The 21,809-nt window shown below is 38.6% G+C and overlaps 1 pseudogene; it reads right to left on the minus strand.

The window, feature by feature from the left end:
* Positions 1-222: 222 nt before the first annotated feature.
* LOC101529062 (adenylate kinase 4, mitochondrial-like) lies at positions 223-13,955 on the minus strand (annotated as a pseudogene).
* Positions 13,956-21,809: the final 7,854 nt, after the last annotated feature.

Below are 21,809 nucleotides of genomic sequence, written 5' to 3' on the forward strand. Positions count from 1 at the left end.
TGGAGGGAAGCACTTTAGACACATATAGGTGAGCCTTCTTTAAGGCAGGAGGGCCTCTTTGTGAGCTCTTTCTACTCAATTAGTTTTCCTATCACTTCACCATGTAAACTAGAGAAGATGCTGCAAACTAACACAGCCAGCTTCTAAGGTGGACACAGCACCAAAACTACACACACAACTGAATGAATGATCACATCTTCCTAGCTCTTCCATTGAGCAGGCTCAGTATGCCACTCTGGATTGAATAGGTGTGATCTTGTTTGAGAAAAGTGTGTAAACACAAGGCCAGATTTTATTAGTCTCTGTCCCTGAAAACTGGTGGAGCATTCCCCCTGCTCTTGTATATCTCAATGACTGGCTTTGCAGCATCCTTATACCATCTTAGCCAGGCAGCAATTGCTTCGGGCGTATAATGCTCTTGTTGGATTAATGGTTTAGCAGTGATGTCATCAATTCCACGTACATGAGGTGGGTTGAAGTCCAGGTTATGTACTCTTTCACTGGGAGGGTGAATCCAACGACTGTTGAGTCGATATTTCAGTGTCTCAAATGGAATGTTCAAAGTGATCACTAAATCCAAGTCACAAATTTTGCCTAGAGCTTCAGCCTATACCAGTGTCCTCGGAAAACCTTCCAGAAGGCAATGCTGGCCATTCCTGTTCTCCAGTTTCTGGAACATTAGGCATGTGATGAGTTGATCTGAGACCACAAGGCCTTTCTCTAGGTATTGCTTGGCCATATTGCCAACTTCCGTGCTGGCCTTGATGTTCTCCCACAAGAAGTGGCCGTTGGAGAGGTGCTGCAAGCCAAAGTTCTGGGCGGTCCTCTGGCATACGGTGCCCTTGCCTGAGTCAGGCGGCCCAAGGATGATGGAGTTTGGAAGCCATTGACTCGGTGATGGGGTGTCCCCAAGGGAGCCCTGTAAACTTTGTTGCTAGACGCCTGATTTCGGCACCATCTGCTTGTGAGGGAGCTCGCTGGCCTAGCACTTTTGCTAAGATTTTTACAAGGCGAATTTTGTCTCTGTTCTAAATGTTCACTGACATCTTTATCTGACCCTATTATTCCTCCTATTGTTATCCTTGCTGTTTTATTTCTAGTGATAGGCAAACACTTGGTTTCAGACTGATTCAGATTTTAAAGAATCTTATGAACTGGCTTCTAGTGGCTGTTAATTATAGGAAGATGGAAGTTAGCTTTTTTAAAATAAGAAGCATTAATATTAGTTGAACATCAATGTGATAGTTACAAAGATCATTTCAGCAGAAGAAATAAGAAAGGGAAGGATATGGAGACAGGCTTTTAAGGAAGACTGACAAAGAAGTGAAATCCGTAGGCTCCATCTGTCCAGGGAGGAGACATGAGCTGACATTCACAGGGAGCCCACTCTCTGGCAGCTGTCCTTACAAAAACCAACCCGGGAAACTGTCTGACATGGACTGTCTCATGTCAGCATTTGTGAATGATGGACAGACAATTGATTGTTACACAAAACTTCCAAGATGCATGCGCAGTGATATAAAGATATTCTTTCCAAAGTCAACTATTGATGATGGCTAATAGCAAACCAGATGCTTGTGAATTTTGCAAAATTTAGCATTAAAGCGTATAGTATGAAAAAACAATCTTCAAGAAATAGCATTGATTCATCAAGATATGCTAATAATTTATTTTGGGGAAAATGGGCAGGGTTCTACTGTTGTAAATTTCAAAGTAATTTTTTTTAAACTAGATGTGATTTCTCAGTGGGTCAGTGGACAAGGGAGTCACATCAAAATGTGTTCCATGAAGGTTCTGTGCTTTCTTTTCCTCATATTTCTCTAAAATTTTCAACCTTAGTGTATGTGATAATTCCTACCTGACTATATTATACTAAACCATGTTCTTTTCTTACCTCCAGCTGTGGTAATGGGAAATAAACAAGGCTGATATTCATAACCCCATTTTCTTACTTGCTGAAATATTCTGTGATTTTGTTCTCTGATTGGATTCACACAATTACTGGTTTGCTATTTTCCAAGCTATTGAGCTTAGGTTGCAAGTGGATCAGAATTCGACATCCACGGTTGCTTACTGGAATGATCCCTTCTGTGGCATAATTCTTGTATTATCATCACTGATTTCCAACAGCAAAGGGCAACCTAATTTTTAGTTCTCAGAGCTCACTTACATGTTTATTACACCTAATGTGTAAGACTTATTTGAAAAGTAGCTACAAGAAAATGAGGATATTTGTTCATGCATGTAGCATCTAAATCATTCTTTCAGATGTTTCTGCTTCTTATAAAAATGGAAAACTACACATGAATCTACATATGTTTAATTTTCAAGCTTGGTATGATTATTTTAAATGAAGGAGAAATTTGATACTGCTATAGACTTTGAACAAGTAGCTTTATATTTTTCTGTGGTGCACAGAAAACCTTGTACTAAGCACCATTGATGGTGGCAGTTATAATATTTGCAAAGGTACATTTTGTCACATTTGTAGTGAAAGGATGCTATTCAAACATGTTATTTATCCTGGTGTCAAAGACAGGCACTTTCGTGAGATCTCTGGCTCATAGGAATTATCAGGCAGATGTGTGTGTGTGTGCCTGCATGTGAAAGAAAGAGGTAAAAGAGAAGAGAGTGTTGAGATCACTGAAAGAGTCATTGCTATTGACATGTATGGGCCTTTTTTTTGTCAAGTTCTCATGAAATTCTGAGGAAATGAGGACAGGCATTTGATTTGGCAGTGAAGACATTACTCATGTTATCCACATCCCATATATGGGGTCCCCTGCGTGCAAATCCTGGCTACACTTCTAATTCCAGCATGCAACAGTAATAGTGCAGGAAGTTAGGTTCTTGTCACTTACATGGAAGCCTGGATTGAGCATCCCCTCATCTGCTGACTTCAGTCTGGTTCAACTCTGATTATTGTGAGGCTCTGTGAAATGAACCGGCAGATAGAGGTCTTCCTCCCTCACACTCAAACACATACATACCTTTCATAATTGAAAAAAAAAGTATTTCCTTCCTTTTAAAAAAAATCTGGGAAAAAATGACAGGCTACATAAAAAACAAAAATGAAGTTGAGTTATGAACTCCACAGCTTACGCAGATTTGTCACATTTTATTGTTCGGTCTGCGAGCCACTGGAGCACTTGGTACACTTCTGTTGGCCCAGCATTCTTTGAAGTACTGAGTGGCATCAGTTCATCTCAAAGATCCCTTGTGTCTAGTGGCAAAAGGTCCAAAGGTCAACGTCTGATATGTGTAACTTTAAACTTGCAAAAGCAATGAATTGTATTCATTCTGGTGCTCACCTTGGGGGTACATAAATGCTCTTGAATCCGTATCATCTTTATAATATCTTCAGTGACTACACTGAGAAAACCGGAAAAAAATGCTACAAAAAACATTAAAGTCCAATTATTTTTCTTTACTTCATTGTACAGCCGTATCTAAACTATATTTAATATAATATCAAGAGCTACTCGATATATTTAGAATTCTTGTTCCTCTTTGTAAAGCTTCCTTGACAGCAACTCTTCCCACACAGTATCAGGCTGTATCTTCCATTCCTACATATTCGCCAAGCTAAGTTTCAAGTCATTACTTGAGTTTCCATAAAGTTCAAGATGAAAGAAAACTGTTTGGTCTTCTACGATAAAACCACCAAGATCAACAGCAATTTTGCCATTTACATCATTAAGTCTCCCAAAAGGGGTAGGTCCAAGGGGTAACACACATATTTCACGCATCAGTTGATCTCTGGTTCTGGCTCCTGACTGTAGCTTCCTACTAAAACAAACCATGAGAGGTAGCAGTTGATGGTTCGAGGAATCAGATTCCTGTCACCCACATGGGAAAACTGTGTTGGGTTCATAGATTTTGACTTCAGCCTCACTTAGCTACAGCTATTGTAGGCATCTGAAGAATGAATCAGTGACTGGAAGCTTTTCATATCTCTGTTTATCTATCTATCTATCTATTAGCTATCTATGTGTCTATCGCACTACTTCTCAAATACATAAAAATATTTTTTAAAAAATTTTAAAACAGAATTTCTTAAAAATCAAAAATTCCCCATACACAGAAAGTTGCAAAGCGTAATTTCTAAGTTGGTAGTATCCCCTTACACTTGCATAGTTTTTTTTTGTTTATTGCTCATTCTACATTTTCAAAGCCCTTGGTTCAGTTGCCAAAAATGCATTGAAAACAAAAATAAATCCTTTTTATAAGGTCACTTAAGCTCTATCGTGACTCACTTGAAACAGAATCAAATTTCTGAAAGAGCATTTTTTTTTTTCATTGTTACTGGGAAAAATGGGTAAATTAAGACAGGGGACATCAAAGTAACTGAAATTAGCCTAAGTGTATCATAAATGTTTAGAATATACTTCTGCAAGTTTTGCAAAAATATCAGTTCTTCATATCCCAGTAATATAAGAAATAATAGGATCTAATATGTCCCTACACAAGCCTTCATAGTTTGAGAATGTTATTAGCAATATTATTTCAATATTTGACTTTCTGCCATTCAAATTATTTATTTTGTACTTGTTTTAAGATCATAGAATCTGCTGTTAGTATTTATACTGACAAATCATGCTTACAACTATAAGATTGGATAAGTAACTTTATGAATAAAAGCTCCTTGAGGCAGAAACTGTGTTTTATTCTTGATGATATCACTTCTTGGTCTTTTGGCTAACACCAAGTGTAGTATTTCTAATAGCATCCTAACTCTCAACTTCTAGCTCAGAATCAACTCACAGAATATCCTTGTTAGATATTTGTTCTCAACAAGTCACTACAATCTTCAGTTATAATGATGCATTAGAGATTATAATTGAATTCTTAGAGTAATCTTTTAAATTTTTTCTCAAATTTATACACAAATTTCAGTTTCTTCGGTTGGGAATTAATGTCACAATTCTAGAACTTCTTTTTTTAACATTTATTTATTTTTATTGGAAAGGTAGATATACAGAGAGGAGGAGAGACAGAAAGGAAGATCTTCTATCAGCTGATTCACTCCCCAACTGGCTGCAATGGCTGAAGCTGAGCCAATCCGAAGCCAGGAGCCAGGAACTTCTTTTGAGTCTCCCACATGGGTGCGGGGTTCCAAGGCTTTGACCTGTCCCTACTGCTTTCCCAGGCCACAAGCAGGGAGCTGGATGGGAAGCTGGGCCACCGGGATTAGAACTGGTGCTCGTATGAAATCCCAGTGCATACAAGGGGAGGACTTTAGCCACTAAGCCACCATGCTGGGCCCTACTCTAGAACTTCTTGAACCCATACTTTTTCCCCAGGAAATTTCCTCTGGTTCCTAAAATAAAAGGCCTCATCAACATCCCCAGACCTCTCACAAACCATGACAAGAAATGCTGATATGATAATGAGTCATTGTGAGGACACGATGAGTGATGTTACTTTCTATTAATACATAACCTTTGAAAGCCATCAGGTCTCAAATACAGGAAAACTATCTCTAGAATATTGCTTTTGATCTATAACACATTTTTAATTAGCGCACACAAATAAGCCTTAAGATCAAATCATTTTGAATAAACTAAGTACGAAGTTAAAATAAGACAATAAATAACATTTTTTCCCCTGGAACAATTATAACCAAGTACAAAGTATGGCAATCACAGAGTTCAGAGGACATGAAAAGCTAGCAGTAAGAACAGGGAAAATCATGCAAAGTTCAAATAATTGTTCCAGCCCCAAAAAAGTAATTTTGATATTAACAACAAATAAACAAAATTCCTATTTGGTAACAAAGGTCTTAAGGTTGATTTTTTTTTAACTTTCATGCATTAGATCAGCTGAATAACAAAGCTAATATCTTATTAATATGAAACCACTAATACCATAATGAGTGTTATGAAGTATTAAAATCATTATCCACTGAGATAATACTAGATAATCACTAAACTGGATGAATGCTTCATTCTGAACCAACAGTGTTTGCAGTACATCACCGGAAAGATTGATCCTGAATGGCTGTGGCCTATTTTTATAACAAGTTTCCATGACAAAGCCCTCTGATAAGCAGAAATGACCATCTTTATTTTATATTTTAAAGAAATGATATGCAAAAAACATGGTCCTGTCACCAGGTACTACTCCTGGTAACAGAAGTAAACTAAAATGCCCACTTTGGGCAGTTTTTGGCTCAAGACAATAGACAGGCTATTTTTCCTTTTTCTTTAGTGTCACAGGTGTGCAGACTGTTGAACACACACTACTATCACTGGAATTAAGAAATTTGGTAATAGAAACGCAAGGGTGCTGAAATTTTGAATATGAAGAAAGCACAGCCAACACGTTGCAGTATTACTGATACCATGGTGTTTTCTCGGCAGACAGTTCCTCTTCCCGTCAGAAGGGTACTGTAAGAACCGAAGCAGCCGTGTCCTCCTGGGGCCAGCCTCACTTGGTATCAGCAGATCCTCTGTTCCACACAGCTCTACAGACCCAGGAAGTCAGCACCTATGGAGCAGCAGAGCTGCTGGGACCTTTGAGTCAAACATTACCCGGAATATTGGCAATGAAAGGACAATTGGAACTTTGAAAGTAAGTAACGTTTGCTGGTATACAAATTTCAGAAGACATAAAATGCTGAATATATATATATATATATATATGTATATATATATATATATAAATTCAACAATCTGCTATCTGTTTTAAAATTTGCTTATGTGAGTGAAAAGGACATGTTTTAATTTGATTATTATGAGTAGCCCTTGCCTATATTCCTGCTAAAGTATGGTCTTCTCCTTCTTGCTTTTTGTATTCTTTATTTAGTGGAGCATTGAGCCTTTGAATACAATGTAAATTGTAAATGTTATCCCCCAATTTTTTTAAAGATTTATTTATTTTTATTGTAAAGTCAGATATAAAGAGAGGAGAGACAGAGAGGAAGATCTTCCATCCCATGATTCACTCCCCAAGTGAGCGCAACGGCTGGTGCTGTGCGACCCAGAGCCAGGAAGCTCCTCCAGGTCTCCCACGCGGGTGCAGGGTCCCACGGCTTTGGGCCGTCCTCAACTGCTGCCCCAGGCCACAAGCAGGGAGCTGGATGGGAAGCGGGGCCGCGGGCACTAGAACCTGCGCCCATATGGGATCCCGGCACATGCAAGGCAAGGACTTCAGCTGCTAGGCCACTGCGCCAGGCCCCATCCCTAAGTTTAAAAACTATATACATATACAAGATATTAAGATAAGTGTTATACAGATAATGTGCATGTACCATATATAAAACACGTGTTTTATATTTGTATAATTATAGAAACAAAGTTAAATGAAGTTTAATGGCTTAATTTCTTGTTATGTTTTAGGAGTAGCTAAAATCGGGAATGGATGTTTAGTCTAATGATGAAGATTACTGTGCGTCTGAACAGTGGCTCAGGCTGCTGACTGCAGTTTTCCTCCGATGCATTCCTGGAGGTTGTGGTAAATGGTTCAGTAACTGGGTTTCTGCCACTCACAGAGAAGAAATGAATTGTATTTCTAACTTCTGACCCAGGCCCCCACCCAGCCATGGCCATTATGACATATGGAGAGTAGACCAGTTGGTGGGGAGAGGGGTAGAACAGTTCTGTTGATCTGTTTCTTCCTGTGTGTCTCTATGCTTCTGACAAAAATAATGAATTTTAAAAAGCAACAGACTGTATCTTACATTTTAATACTTCTAAACTTTGAGAAGAGGGCCATGAACTTTAAAAAATCAGCTTCTATCTTGAAATACATTGTCTCAATGGAAATTTATCTTTCTCCCCACCTAATGTTCAAGATAGGAAATATAGAAAAACTTCTTTATTTGTTTTATTTATTTGAGGAGGGCTGGAGAGAGATAGCAGAAATCTCTTCACTCATTCACTCTCCAAATGTCCACACAGGTGGCCATGGGTAGGACAGAAGCAGGAGCTGGAAATCGAATCCTGGTTCTGCTGCAGTAGAGGCAGGGGACTCAAGGCCTTGAACCTGTTGCCTCTCAAAGTGCATACTAGTAAGAAATTGGATCGGAAGCAGTTCCAGGACGGGAACCCAAGTAGTTCAATACAGGATATGGGCATGTTAAGCAGGGCCTTAACTGCTGTACTGCATACCTGCCTTCTACAGTCCAAATGGAAGACGGTGTGAGATGACAGCAAAAGGAGATTGACGGAATTGATCAGGAAACATGCAGATCTAAAGTTGTTTTGCTCTTAATTCTCAGAACTTTCCCTGTTCTTCCACAGAAAAATATGTTTCACCATCAGACATTAAAGAGCCTCTGAAAATCAGTACAGCTTGAATCTATAAATTCATTAGATATGCCTTGAGCTCTCTTCAGAGAAATCTTAAGTCAGCAAACGCATATTACTTGGAAATGGTTGCTTCAGTAGTTGAAGCCACAATGAATAAATTACATAAAATGCTGTTGATCATAAAATGAATTCTAAAAATACAAATATTTGAGTTTGTTTTGTGTTCTCTGAAATTGCTCAGAAATCAGAATGGAGCAGAAAGCTAAGCTCCTTGTTGAATAGTTCCAAGTATTGGATTAGCAGGTAAGATGAGAATCACACTTTCAATAACTGCTGAGCATGTGGGAACACGTGCATACATCCCTAAGGCTTTGAAAGATGTAGGTTTCTACCACTTCCTTTTATGGTATAATTTCATATTCCTGACATGAGAAAAATAAACCCCTAATAAAAACCATTTGCTTTTAAGTAAATCCAGTCTCTTTTCATAGATATATGCTGGTCTCTAACAGCTGACTGATTACAAATGACAATAACACTGGTTCATTTCCTTTTCCAGCCATGATTCTGTCACAAAGCTCACACAGCTGAAACTGAAGGCATTTGAATGCATTGTGATGCCTCTTTAGCTGCCAACTTAGATTTAACACATTGCCTGTGTTCAAACTACCTGAAAGCATGTGAATCGCAGTATTCATGTTGTCATTTTTCCCTTTTCCTCCCGCTAGCTCTCTTTTCCTTCCTCTGTTCCCACTTCCATTCCTTTTATCTTTTTCTCTTTAAGACTTAGCGAAAACTCACTGGCCTTGTTTAGACTTTTGCCATAGAACCTACACGTCTCAGAACAAATGTCATGCTGATGCACTGGGCCTCCGTCTCATTCACTTTTGCTTCAGATGTCATGTTTTTTGGCACACATCCTTCATGTGACAGATTTTTTTTTATATACTTACATTTTATATATTGATTTTTTTTAGCTTGCAAGCTGAGTTTGGGTCTGTTTGAACCTGTTGGATTGAAGCTATGTGTTTAGCAGCACAATGTAGATTATTTTCCAGACGGAATATTACTGACCAGCTTGAGAGCATTGGGGTTGAGCCCCTTCCCAGGATGTTCCACTTGAGGATGGAAGACAGATGAACAAGAGGACTCAGAGGGCAGACTAACAAGAAGGAACAATGTGGGAATGCCGAACATAGCAGTCAGAGCACGGGTGCCTCAGCCAATGTGTAGCTCTAGCCATTTCTGTGTGAGTACATTTTCTACTTTGCTGATGTTTGCATATTACCTTATTTCACTCACACACCATCATTTAAACCTACCTTAACAGTGATCAATAAATCCGAGGGGAATAATGAACTTGGCAAGAGGTCTTAGAGAGTAGGTGGGACTGAACAAAGATCTCTCACTTTTCCCCATACTGTAGTTTTACATGGTGCTCATAATACTTATGTCACTTAAAAGAAAAATAAATTCAAGCAGATATTCAATATCTCTTCAACCAGGCATTCCACTGTGTAAACTTCTAGGACTGTATTATCAATATATTGTGTGTCTTGTAAATGTGTTAACCAAGCATATAAAGTGATATGACAATTCCAATTTAAAATATTTTATTCTGTGTCTTCCAAAGTGGATTTGTGGTCAGCATTTCAAAACACAGAGCAAACCGAGGTGTGTTAACCATCCAAACTGAAGAGTATCATGGCATGAAAGTAGTTCCTTCCTTCCTCTGGGCATCCTACACTTCACTATGGACATCTAAGATCAAGCAGAATCCCGATCACACAGTGGTTAGGAGAGTCAGAAAACACCTTTGAATCGGATAGCCCTGGCTTCAAATTCTCACTTGCCCACTTTCCAGAATGCAGAGTTAGCCTTGTTTTACCTCTTGCTGCCTTAGTTGGTCAATTTGTTTATTGGTAATGACCATTCTTACTTTTGGCTGCTTCAGGCACTAAATTTAAAAAGAAATAAGGAATAAACAGCAGTGGTTCACACACAGGCAATGCCAATGTAAAGCTAATATCATGTGATCGTGATGAAATAATTTCAGATTTATGAAGAACTTAAAATTCCATTCACCAGAAAATCTCGTTGTAGAAACAGGACCCCATTGCAACTTCAGCCCTCACACTGCCACCTTACTCAACTGAAATACCACTGCATTCCGAAGAAATCAAATGTTTCAACCCTCATTTAGCCCTCTGCCCTCTCTATGTTAATGCTTACCAAAGTGGCCTCTTACTAAAAATGAGAAGAATTGAGCCACAGGAAAGGGATCAGTGGTGGTGACAGTTTCAGATAGAAATAATATTGTTTCTTTAGGGGGGGGTCAAATCTTCAACACAGGAGTATTCCCTGCTACACACGCACACGCACGCACGCACACACACGCACAAAGACACAAACCTACCTGGTAAGTAATCCCAGACTCCAACTGTTACAATCATATCCTGTCTAAAATTCTTAATGAATTCAGATTCAAGCTGAATCTCCCCCCGTGACTGAAACCAGCCCGTGGAGGTCGTCCTTGCTGAAGCAAAATCTTCACAGTGCTTCAATAGCAGAAAAGCTCATGGTCATGCTTGTTAGCGTCTTGCTCCAGTACACAGAAAAATTGATTCTTTTAACAGGTCAAATTATTTTTGTATTTTTCCTTTACCATGCGCAGTAATTCCATTCTTTTACCTGGTCAGTCCCTTTAAGAAAGATTAGGTTAGGGGAACTGCATCTTATTATCTTCTGCCACCAATGCATGGTGCAAAGACAGTTTAATTCTTAGGGAGAGAATCATTTAAGTGTGACCTATTGTATTACTCTGGATGCTTTTCATATCAAGCACTGAGAGTTAAAAAGATCTTTAATTTGTCTAAACCACATTGATAATTTACACTAAACTTAAAGTGCCCACTGCCTCTTTCAATCAGTTCAACTATTCCCAGATCATTTCAGCTGAATTTCAAATAATACAGATTCTTTCATTAATGTCTTTAAAGAGTACCTGCTCCAATACAATGGCTCAGAAAAAGATAGTCATATGGCTAAAATGACTTCTCAAATTGTACATTAGATAACTTAAACACATTTTACCTAATTAGGACTCTTAACAACTTAACTTCAGCACTAACTATTGTCATCCACTAGCAGTATTTTTATGGTTGTTCAGATACATAAAAATCAATGTAATTCCCTGACCATAATCCTAAGCAATACAGATTTGAGGCTTTACTACAATTCCTTACAGGTTAAAATTTTTCTTAAAACAATGTAATCTGTGTGGAAAGAATATTAATGATATGGTAGAAATTAGATATAGAATCCACCTGCCCATAGGCCAAAATTGACTCTATGACATGTAGAAATTGTGGGTAGAATTAAATTAGTCATCTTATTGCCTCTTCAATATGCCTAGAAAGTGTATACTTTTAAAATTCCTGTTGGAAAATGAATCTTCCAAAGATGAGATGCAGCAAAGATGAGATTTGGGTCCATTTAACATCAGTATTCGCACCACAACCGCAATATTCTTGTCATAAGTGTACACTTCAGGTGATCTGTAGTGTTACACCTGGGCTTTTGTTTGCAGATATTGGTGGTTGATAGTGGGCTGGATCAGGGGCATGAGGCAAAGTTGTGCAGCTAGTAACGACAATGAGGCTTCATCCAGTGTGATCCTGAAGTGATTTGTCAGGCATGTTTCTTGGCCTATAAGCACCTTGTCATATTGTGCTTTATAGTAATTTTTTTTACCAGTGTGTTCCTTTTATTTGGATCATCTATTATGTTTAAGATTAACATGAAAAACATATTTAAAATAAAATTGCTTGGGGGATTTTGTGTGTTTTTAAGTTTCTGTTAAAAGCTTCTTTGGGGCTTGAAGTCTGCCTTTTGCCATCTGCTTGAGTATTGTATTATATTATCATGTGTCTTGCTCTGTTATAGGCAGGGTGAATGGGGTAGGACAAAAACGTATTCATGGGGAATCCAGAAGTGACTTCTGCTTTCAATGATATGTTTGCAAAGCCTTCTCATGCAAAGGACACTTCTTTTAAGACTTCAGATGAAAGGATTCAGAGCCCAGACTTACTGGACATACTTTGCTTTTTTCTAGTCTCCCCAACCACATTCCACCACCTCAAATCGAAGTCTATATCCACCTACTTAGGTTGATGTTTAGTCACTGAGGCTTAGAAAGCAAAGAACTATTTCTTTGGCTATGATCCAATAATAGTGAAATAATTAAAATAATAGCTTGACTTTAAAAGTCAACTCCAAAATCACTCAGAAGCCAGCAATGCTGATAGACTTGCCCTGTATCTGACAATTCTGTGAGCTCTGAACATGTGTTTTAATGTGTGGGTAAAAGGCTTGGTCCTGAGGAAATAGGTATGGAAGCCCATTGTGAAGCCAAATTTCTATTTTCCATCTTCTAATCTCCTTGACCCAGTCTTCAGCTGGCTCTGTAAAGATGTGAAATAGAAACAAGAACAATATGCCTAATTGTGCTATTCCTGGGCTCTTCATGGCTTTGTCTATGTTTAGGCAAACTTCGAGTCTGGGACTGTGGTAGCTGGGAGTTGTGGAGCCAGAGGCTCAGCTACTTCTGTGAGAGGACCCTGCTTTTGTTTTCTTGCCTATAAACTTAACACAATTTGTAAATACTGACTGGCTATTCTTTTACCTGTTATGATCTTGCTTCTACAAGAAGGGAAGATTCACCAAGGCAGGCCCACATCTGTCTAATTAACCACCATTTTCTGGACCCTGTAATGTGACAAATCCTCTGGTATTTTCTCCATAATAAATGTACAATGATATCTTGAATGATTTCTGATACTTCTATGTGCCTCCATGTTTAGTTTCCACAACCACAATATCAAGGAAGGCTTATAATACCGTGGAGACAGACTATGGGTATCAGTATTCATTGCCTTGTGTGATCTCCTCCCACTCTGACTGTTATTGCCACATCAAGTCAATGGAAGAATACAAAATAATGAGTGTGACATTCAAGATTAGATAATATAAAAGCCACTGACGCTTTTGGCTCCCCTGCTTAGGTCATGCATACGGGGAGAAACAAACTATGTCATGAGGACTCTCAAGCAGACCTGTGGCTCATGTGGCATGCACTAAGGCCTCCTGCTACCAGCCCATGTTAACACCAGCCATGCAAATAAGCTATCTTGGAAACCAGTTCTCCGAAGCACAATCACACTGTCAGATGACTGCAGCCTTGGTCAATACCTTAGTTACAACTTGAGAGACCTGAGCCAGAAGCCCCAGTGAGGCTGCTCTTGACCTTGTGACTTACAGAAGCTAAGATGATAAATGTTTGATGTCTGAAGCCACAAGCACTGAGGTTCTTTGTTACACAGTATCTAACTTTAAGTCTCAGAGGAACATGACAGCTCTCTAACTTTTCTTCCATTTCTCCTTTCTTCACCTCTTCAACATCCCTGCCTCCCACCAAAGATGCTCGGCTGTGTGTGCAGAGTAAATATGCGTGAGAACACTTGTGTAATGTGCACTCGACATCACCTCTGCTTTTTTTTTTTTTTTTTCACTGCAACAACCTCTAGTAGATAAAAAGAAAAGAAGGCCCACAGAAGCTACTTAAGAAATGAGACAGCTTACCTTCGTCAGGGTCAGCTGCCAAATCTTTGTCAAGATCACAGTAATTGTTAAGTTAAACCACATGTTAAAATTCATACAAAATTGTTTCAGTACAAAACAAGATAAATTTCTCTTGAGACTATAATACGAGTCAGAGTAGATTAAAGTTGTTGTGAGAGTTGGTGAGACACAATTTTAATTGCACTTTGGGCTTTTAAGGATAACATATTCCAATCAGAGCTACTTGAGTCTTTACATACTGGAAGTCTGAACAAATCCATACTCATTCACTAAACACAATACCAGAGCAGAATGTTGCTATACAGTGTGTTAAGCCTGCAACACTGGTATCCCATACAAACATGAGTCGGATTCCTTGCTGCTCTGTTTCTGATCTGGCTTCCTGGTATTGTGCCTGAGAAAAGCAGCAGAGAATGTCCTAAAGTGCTGAGGTGCTGTCGCCAATCTAGAAGACCCAGATGGTGTGCCCGGGTCCTGAACTTGACCTATCCCAGTCCAAGCTGTTTCAGACATATGCGAAGTGAACTAACATAAGGGAGATCTTTCCCTCTCCCTCTCTTTCTGCAACTTAGCCTTTCTTTTTCTTTTTTTTTTTTAAGCTTAAGCTTTTTTTTTTATTGTATTGTTGTTGACAATCTTTACATAGTTAATTGCGATAAAAAAAAAAAGTTCAGGGGGTATAGGGAAGTGGGTAATACTATTATGTCCATATTGTTTCCATCATGTATCTGAAGTAAAGGGGGATATTGAGGGAGAAGCCCCACCTGGTTTCCCACCCACCCCAAGTCCCAGATGTGGGGCATGCTCTGAGATATTTGCTCAAGTGGTTTTAATAGTTCTCCAGTTATGAATCGCTGCCAGTTTCGCTCGATGTGGTCGTCCACTGATTGATGTGGTCCACTGCTTCACATACTGGCAAACCAGGGTAGGGGGTGGGCCTGATGGGGGTTATTGTGGGTCGCCCCGACTAGGCTGCAGCTCCCACTGGTTGATATAAGGGCCGAGTATGTGCTGGGCAGAACTTAGCCTTTCATATCAGCAAAATAAATATTTTCAAAAATGTCATACCAAACATAAACTTGCCTACAAAAGGCAAGCTAATCACCATTGCATATATTTGAATATGCAGCTGCCAATCAGATTACTCCCACCAGTTATTCCTACCACTGTCCTTCAATTCTGATATAATAACACATGTAACAGACCTTAAAAGGAAAGTCCTTGTGAGACCACATGGTTTTCCTACTCTCCTCCTCACTATACCGTTCTTTCAGGGCAGCGTTTTCCAGTGGGTATCTTCAGGGTCCTAGCTTGTACTCTCCTGCTTGCTTTTATAGAATAGCTGGCAAAATTGTGCAAGCTTATTCTTGAGATTTCCTGATAGTGATGGATAAAAGGTATTTTTTTAATAAGTTATGGGCCCGGTACAGTGGCCTAATGGCCAAAATCCTTACCTTGCATTTGCTGGAAACCCATTCGGGGTACCAGTTCGTGTCCCAGCTGCTGTTTCCCTTCCTACTCCCTGCTTGTGGCCTGGGAAAGTGGTTGAGGATGACCCCGAGCCTTGGGACCCTGCACCTACAGGAGAAACCCAGAAGAAGCTTCTGACTTCTAGCTTCAGGTTGTCTCACCTCTGACTGTTGTGGCCACTTGGGGAGTGAATCAGCAGACAGAAGATCTTGTTCAATGGCTCGCCTTCCCTTTGTGGGTGTGCATTTCCAATTAAAAAAGAATAAAATCTAAAAATATGAGTTATATAGGTCTCTCATTTGTCTTCATTTCTTAGTTATTGTTTGAAAGGCAGAGAGAGCTTATTTACCAGTTCATTTCCCAGATGCCATAACAGCTTAGGCTGGATCTGGCCAAAGCCAGAAGCTAGGAACTCAATTTTTGTCTCTTGTGTGGCTACAGGGACATAGCTACTTGAGCCATCATCTATTGTCTACTAGGATGTGCACTAGCAGGATGCTGGAGTTGAAACTAGAGCTGAAACTCCAACTCAGGCACTCCAATACGAATTGCAATTTTCCCAAACTGTTGATCCCAGAGCCAAACACTCATCCCAGCATTTGTTTCTCTTCTGGTCATTGCCATATGTGCCACTGATGGCACATATTTTATTGCATTTACTTTTCACAAAGTCACACTTACTGTTTTCCAGTGATAGTAATTTCCTCAGAGGTCAGTGTGTGAATTAGCATGTATCGGAGAAAGGCATTTTATGGTGTTGGCTGTCTTGTTTAACTTCACTAAATACTGACACTCCATCCTCATTTCTGTTAATTCCAGATACTTCTGCCTACCTTCTGAGCATGAAGACATAGTGGCCAAGAGAAGAATCCCTACCTTTCTCTGTACAATCTGAGATGTTGTGAACTTCAATTTCTTATTTCAGGGTATTGGGAAGATCAAATAAAACTGTTCATGAGAAAGAGTTTTGAAATAAATTGATCCTTCTGATTTTCTTATTTAGTTTCATTCTAGTTGCTATTCAAAGAAACAGATTTTTTCCATATGCTGGGTCGCTTCCAAAACACCCACAGAGCCATAGCTGGGCCAAGTCAAAGCTGGGAGCTCAAAACTCAGTCCATGTCTCCCATGTCAGTGGCAGGGGCCCAAGTACTTGAGCCATCATCTGTTTCCTCCCAGGGAGAGAATTATTAGTAGGAAGCTTAGATTGGCAGTGGAAGATCCAAGACTCAAACTACACAGTCTGATATGGCATGAATCCAAAGCTTCATCTTAACTGCAGTTTCAATGCCTACCCTAAGGAAAGAATTTTATAAATGAGAGATCAATTTATGGAGCATACTGCAGCAGTTTGATATGTCAGCAAAACTCTTAGCAAGAAGTATTGAACAATTGGTAGATTTTACTGCAGTAATTTTTGTGGTTCTAACATTCTCTACAGCCCCTTAGAACTAGCTCAGGATAATTTGTATTGATAGACACCAAGAAGCAGCAAATAGCTAATTTGGCACTCAACTTGAGGAGTTGGCATACTTGATAGTAGGAGATACCAAGAGAAATCTTAATACAATGCATCTCCATGTGAGTTTCAAAATATGTTTATTCCAAAATAAAAATTCCTGAATTTCATTTTCCCACAAACTTTTGGGATACCCTTGCATATCATTCAGTTCTCTAATGTGTTGGGCCATGGAAATTTTTCTTGGTAAACTTAATTAGGGAAGGCAGATAAGAGCATGTAAGGCTGAACTGTAATGGGTATTAGTTGTCAAGATAGCATTCAGTAAAAGCTGACAAGTAAAAACTATGGGATCCTTCATGAATCTGCATGTCATTTTCTTACTCTCATAAAAATATTTATTAGCTGATTTTATGCTCTATATTCTGGGAAGAATAAAAGTGAATAACTCAGAAAGGGAAGATGCCCATCTATGTCGCTTTGAAAAATGTTTTGACTGGAGACTCTAAGATTAAAGATAAACAGAACTCTGGGGGTATTTACTGCACTCTAGTTGGTGCATTTTCTTGTGGAAGTATAGGATAACATTTAGGAAGTTACTATACATACCAACTAAGATTGAACAAATAAGTAAGCAGATGGTGCCTAATGGCAACTGGGTTTTGTTCAGTTGCACTGGATTACACATAATCCCACAGATTAGAATGAGCCATGAAATACTGGGTTAGGTTCATAAATACGCTGTGAATTCATGTTTCAGCTGATGCAAACACAGGGAGATAGATCGAGAACATGATATGGAGATATATATTCCTCAGGTGCATATTTCCTCGCTCTATCTACTGAAAGGGCCTAGAGCAGTGACAGCAATGAGAACAAGAGTGTGTAACTCTTGATTTCCAATACCACATTCAATAAAGCGAACGAGAGCTCCTTGGAGAAATGATTTATTTAAAGGATGGAGAGAAGATATTCAAGATAGACCTGCTATGCCTTCTAAAAAAGAAAAACAATTGAAAGGCAAAGGAATAAGGAGAATGTTGGGGCTAGCACAGTGATGTAGCAAGCTAATCCTTTTCCTGCAATACTGGCATCCCATATGGATGCCTATTCATGTCCAAGATGCTCCACTTCTGATCCAGCTTCCTGCTGATGGCCTGGGAAAGCAGAAGAGGATGTTCCAAGACTTTTGCCTCAGCACCCATTTGGGAGACCTGTAAAAACCTCCCATATCCCAGCTTCAGACTGGCCCAGTTCTGGCCATTGCAGCCATCTGAGAAATGAACCAGAGGATGGACAATCTCTTTTGCGCTCTCTTTGTAACTCTTCTGTTCCATTAAAAGACAAACAAACAAAAAATGGTAAGGGGCATGTCACAGACACCAGGAATCACTGTGGAGGCTGGAACAACTTTAGCACCAAAACAATTTACATAGGATTGGGTTACAACCCAAGGTATAAGTGAATAGTGAGTTCATGATGCTATAAATATGAGTAAATAAATGAAATGGGAGGAAGAGAAAAATGTCTAATACAGAAAACCCATAAACAGTCTATGTAGATTCCCTGCCTTCAAAGGAAGACCCTGAATGTGAGATGTGCTCAGTAATTTAGTTACAAAGAGTGGAGCACGTAGTCTGGTCAGAGTAACTTGAAAAAGAATAAATATGTCAGGCACTTCTTTTTTTCTTCTGCTTAATTTATATAAAGGAATAAATTTCACACATTCCATGAAACACATTGAGAGGCAAAGCAACAGCTCCCATTTCACCCACCTCCCCTTTCTTTATAGCCCCCTGTTCTTTAATTTCACGATGGCATATTTTCATTTCCTTTCACAATCATAAACTTAATACTCCAACAGGTAAAGAGATATCAACACATAGCAAGTATAAAAGAAAGAAAAAGACCCACTATGTTTCAAGAGTATAGAAAATGATTAAATCCCAGGATATTAATTTCATTCATAGAGATCTTTTTTAGATCCATGTATTAGTTAACATAGATTCAGGGAAAACATACGATATTTGTCTTTTGGGAACTGGCTGATTTCACTAAGCGTAATGGTTTCCTATTAGATCCATTCAGTTGCAGCAGACAGTTTCATTTTTGTTATGGCTGAATAAGATGATGGAAATGTAACCTAGTGCCACCATTGTGGAGGACAATATGGAGCTTCGTTAGATGTCTGAAAATAGAACTAGCATATGATCTAGTCATTTCACTTCTGGGAATTTATCCAAATAAAATGAAAGCAACATATGAGAAAATTTTCTGTACCTCCATATTTATAGCAGCTTAATTCACAATGGCTAAAGTATCGAATCAACCCAGGAGGCCATAAACTGGTAATTAGATAGATAAAATGATACATATATAATATATGGAATATATTATATTCAATTACATTATATATAATATAAGACATAATATGTTAGCTAATATATTAATACATATTATTTATGTGTTGGATATTATTAAATATTAATAATATATTAATGTAATATATGGTGTATATTATGTTTCAATGTTAGACATTAACATATTTTAATTATATGTAGGTTTTTATATATTAACATATTATATATGGGATAATAGCATAATATATTGATATGCAATGTATATATACTGTACAATACATTACTTGTAATATGTATTGTACAACATTGATATTAATATATAAATGTAATGCAAATATTAATGTTTTATAATGTATAATGTTGTATACCATGATGTATAATATGGTTTATAATAGCTATTTTGTCTGTAACATATCTAATAGCTATAATATATACCACGGTATATAATATATAATCAGATAGTATATATTATAAAATATTAATGTTAAAATATAGACATGCACAAACTCCAGTGTAACTATGAGAAATTGCCAGACAAACCCAAATTGATAGACTTTCTACAAAACGCCTCCCCATACCTCTAAAAACTGTCAAAGTCATCAAAACACAAGGAACTTCTGAGAAACTGCCACAGAACAGAAAAGCTTAAAGACGTCAGCTGTGTACTCATTGTACAGGGGTGAAAGCCAAAGAAAGTTAACAGCATGGCAACATTGGCTCCTTAGTTGTGACAAACATGCCATTCCAAGTCATGCAAGATGTTCACATGGAGAAAACAGGATGGGGAATATATGTACAGAACCTATCAGTATCATGTTTTTAGTTTTCCTATAAATCTAACATTATTCTTTAGAAAAGTTTATTAAATTTGATTTTAACAAAAGCTTAATCTCAGATATTATCTTTATTCTTAAGAAATTGATGCTAATCAAATCATCACACCAATATAGATGCTGTGGGAACATCGTAGAAGGAACATACAAGGGCATGAAGAAGACTACTGTTGGTAGAGAGACTGAGGTTGTGTTTTGAGAGAGAGTAGCCCTGGGAGAGACCACTGAATCTGAAGCAGAAACTTGGAGAATGCCAAGAGACAGGTGGGGGGAGGGGCAGGAGGGTCACAGGGATTCAAAGGAAACACCAAGTGCAAAGTTGTCTTGCTCCATTGTACACAGGATGCCCCCGGCCTCTATATCCTACTCATCCTTTAATGTCATCTTTAGCTTATTTTCGTTCCTAAGCTACATCATTTCTAAGCCACAAACCCTCAAAATGGTGTAGGATCTTAGACAACAATGCATTACCAAAGGAAGTCCTATATGTTCACCCACCTAAATGTCAGAAAGAACAAACCAAAGGCCACAGTTAGGAAATACCTCTGGTCCACAGTAGCAGCAGCGATCAAAAGCAACTTCAATTACAATACAAATAATTCTTCCAGTGTAATCTAAACCTGGCTATGGTGCCATTTCCTCTAAGAAACTGTCTGAGTGAGAGGTGGTCTGTGAAAGGGTTAAGTCTGCAAAGTGCTTTATTTTTGAGCCACCAGCTGTGGTATCCTGCGTAATTACTGAGGCTTACCAGAGACCACACCTTAGATAAACCTGTAATGCTGGAGTTGTCTGCAAACATTTTCTTTCTTGCAAGCTGTGGCTTGTCTCTTTCATACACTCACCCTGTGTTTTCAGCTTGAGCTTCCAGTGGCTAGTTTATACTTGGTAGAGCCAAAGTCGGGGTCTGTTGATTTAGCTTCATATCTTTTTGGTGCTTGCGTGAGACAACCATGCCAGCCATGTGGTAACAAACACAGGCAGATGAATTCTTTTTCTACTACAGAAAAAAAGTTTAAAGAAAGGAAGAGGAGGAGGAGGAGCTGGTTCAGGTGAAGGTTACAATTCGATTTTTTTATTGCATCTGCTATTCTTTTAAAGACAATATAGATTTTTCCTCTCAAATGAGAATTTGAGTCTAGAGATATGGTGTTTGGTGTGGTAAAGGTAACATGTCCTGGAAAAGCCTCTTTTTCATGATGCCCCACGGAAAATGGAATAGCAGTCATTGCTGGAGCTCATCCATCTGTAGAGTATAAAGTCATGTAGTTTGTGTGTTAGGTATGAATAGTCAGAAACTGCAAATTTTTTCTTGGGCCTACCTGCATCTTTGAGAAAAAAGAATTACATGATATCTACACTGTTAGAAGCATATCTCTCTATATCTCTCATCCCATCATTACCATCACCAACAAAACCAGGAGAAAATGCAATGGACAATCACAGATGATTTTTCCAAGATTTGGGAGTCCTGTAGTTATAGTATTTTCTCAATTTTGACTTTAGGTGAAAACAGAGAAGCAAACCTCTGCAGTGAGGGTCCTCAATACATTAGCAGTGATGGACAGGTGGTCACTGTGGCCTTTCAGTGCCTTCTGGTCAGAAGAAAATGGATATTGAGTCTGTCATCTGCAAGCACTTCACACACACCCACCCACACACACACACACACACACACTACTATGTAGCTGAAAAGGCAATGTTTGGGAAATGGACATTTTGATCAGGATGGGATGCAAGAAAAAAAATAATTTTTGAGCCAGAATGCTTAGGAGAGGGGAATGGAAAACAAAGGAAA

The sequence above is a fragment of the Ochotona princeps genome, chromosome 3 (assembly GCF_030435755.1).
Source record: "Ochotona princeps isolate mOchPri1 chromosome 3, mOchPri1.hap1, whole genome shotgun sequence".
Lineage (NCBI taxonomy): Eukaryota > Metazoa > Chordata > Mammalia > Lagomorpha > Ochotonidae > Ochotona > Ochotona princeps.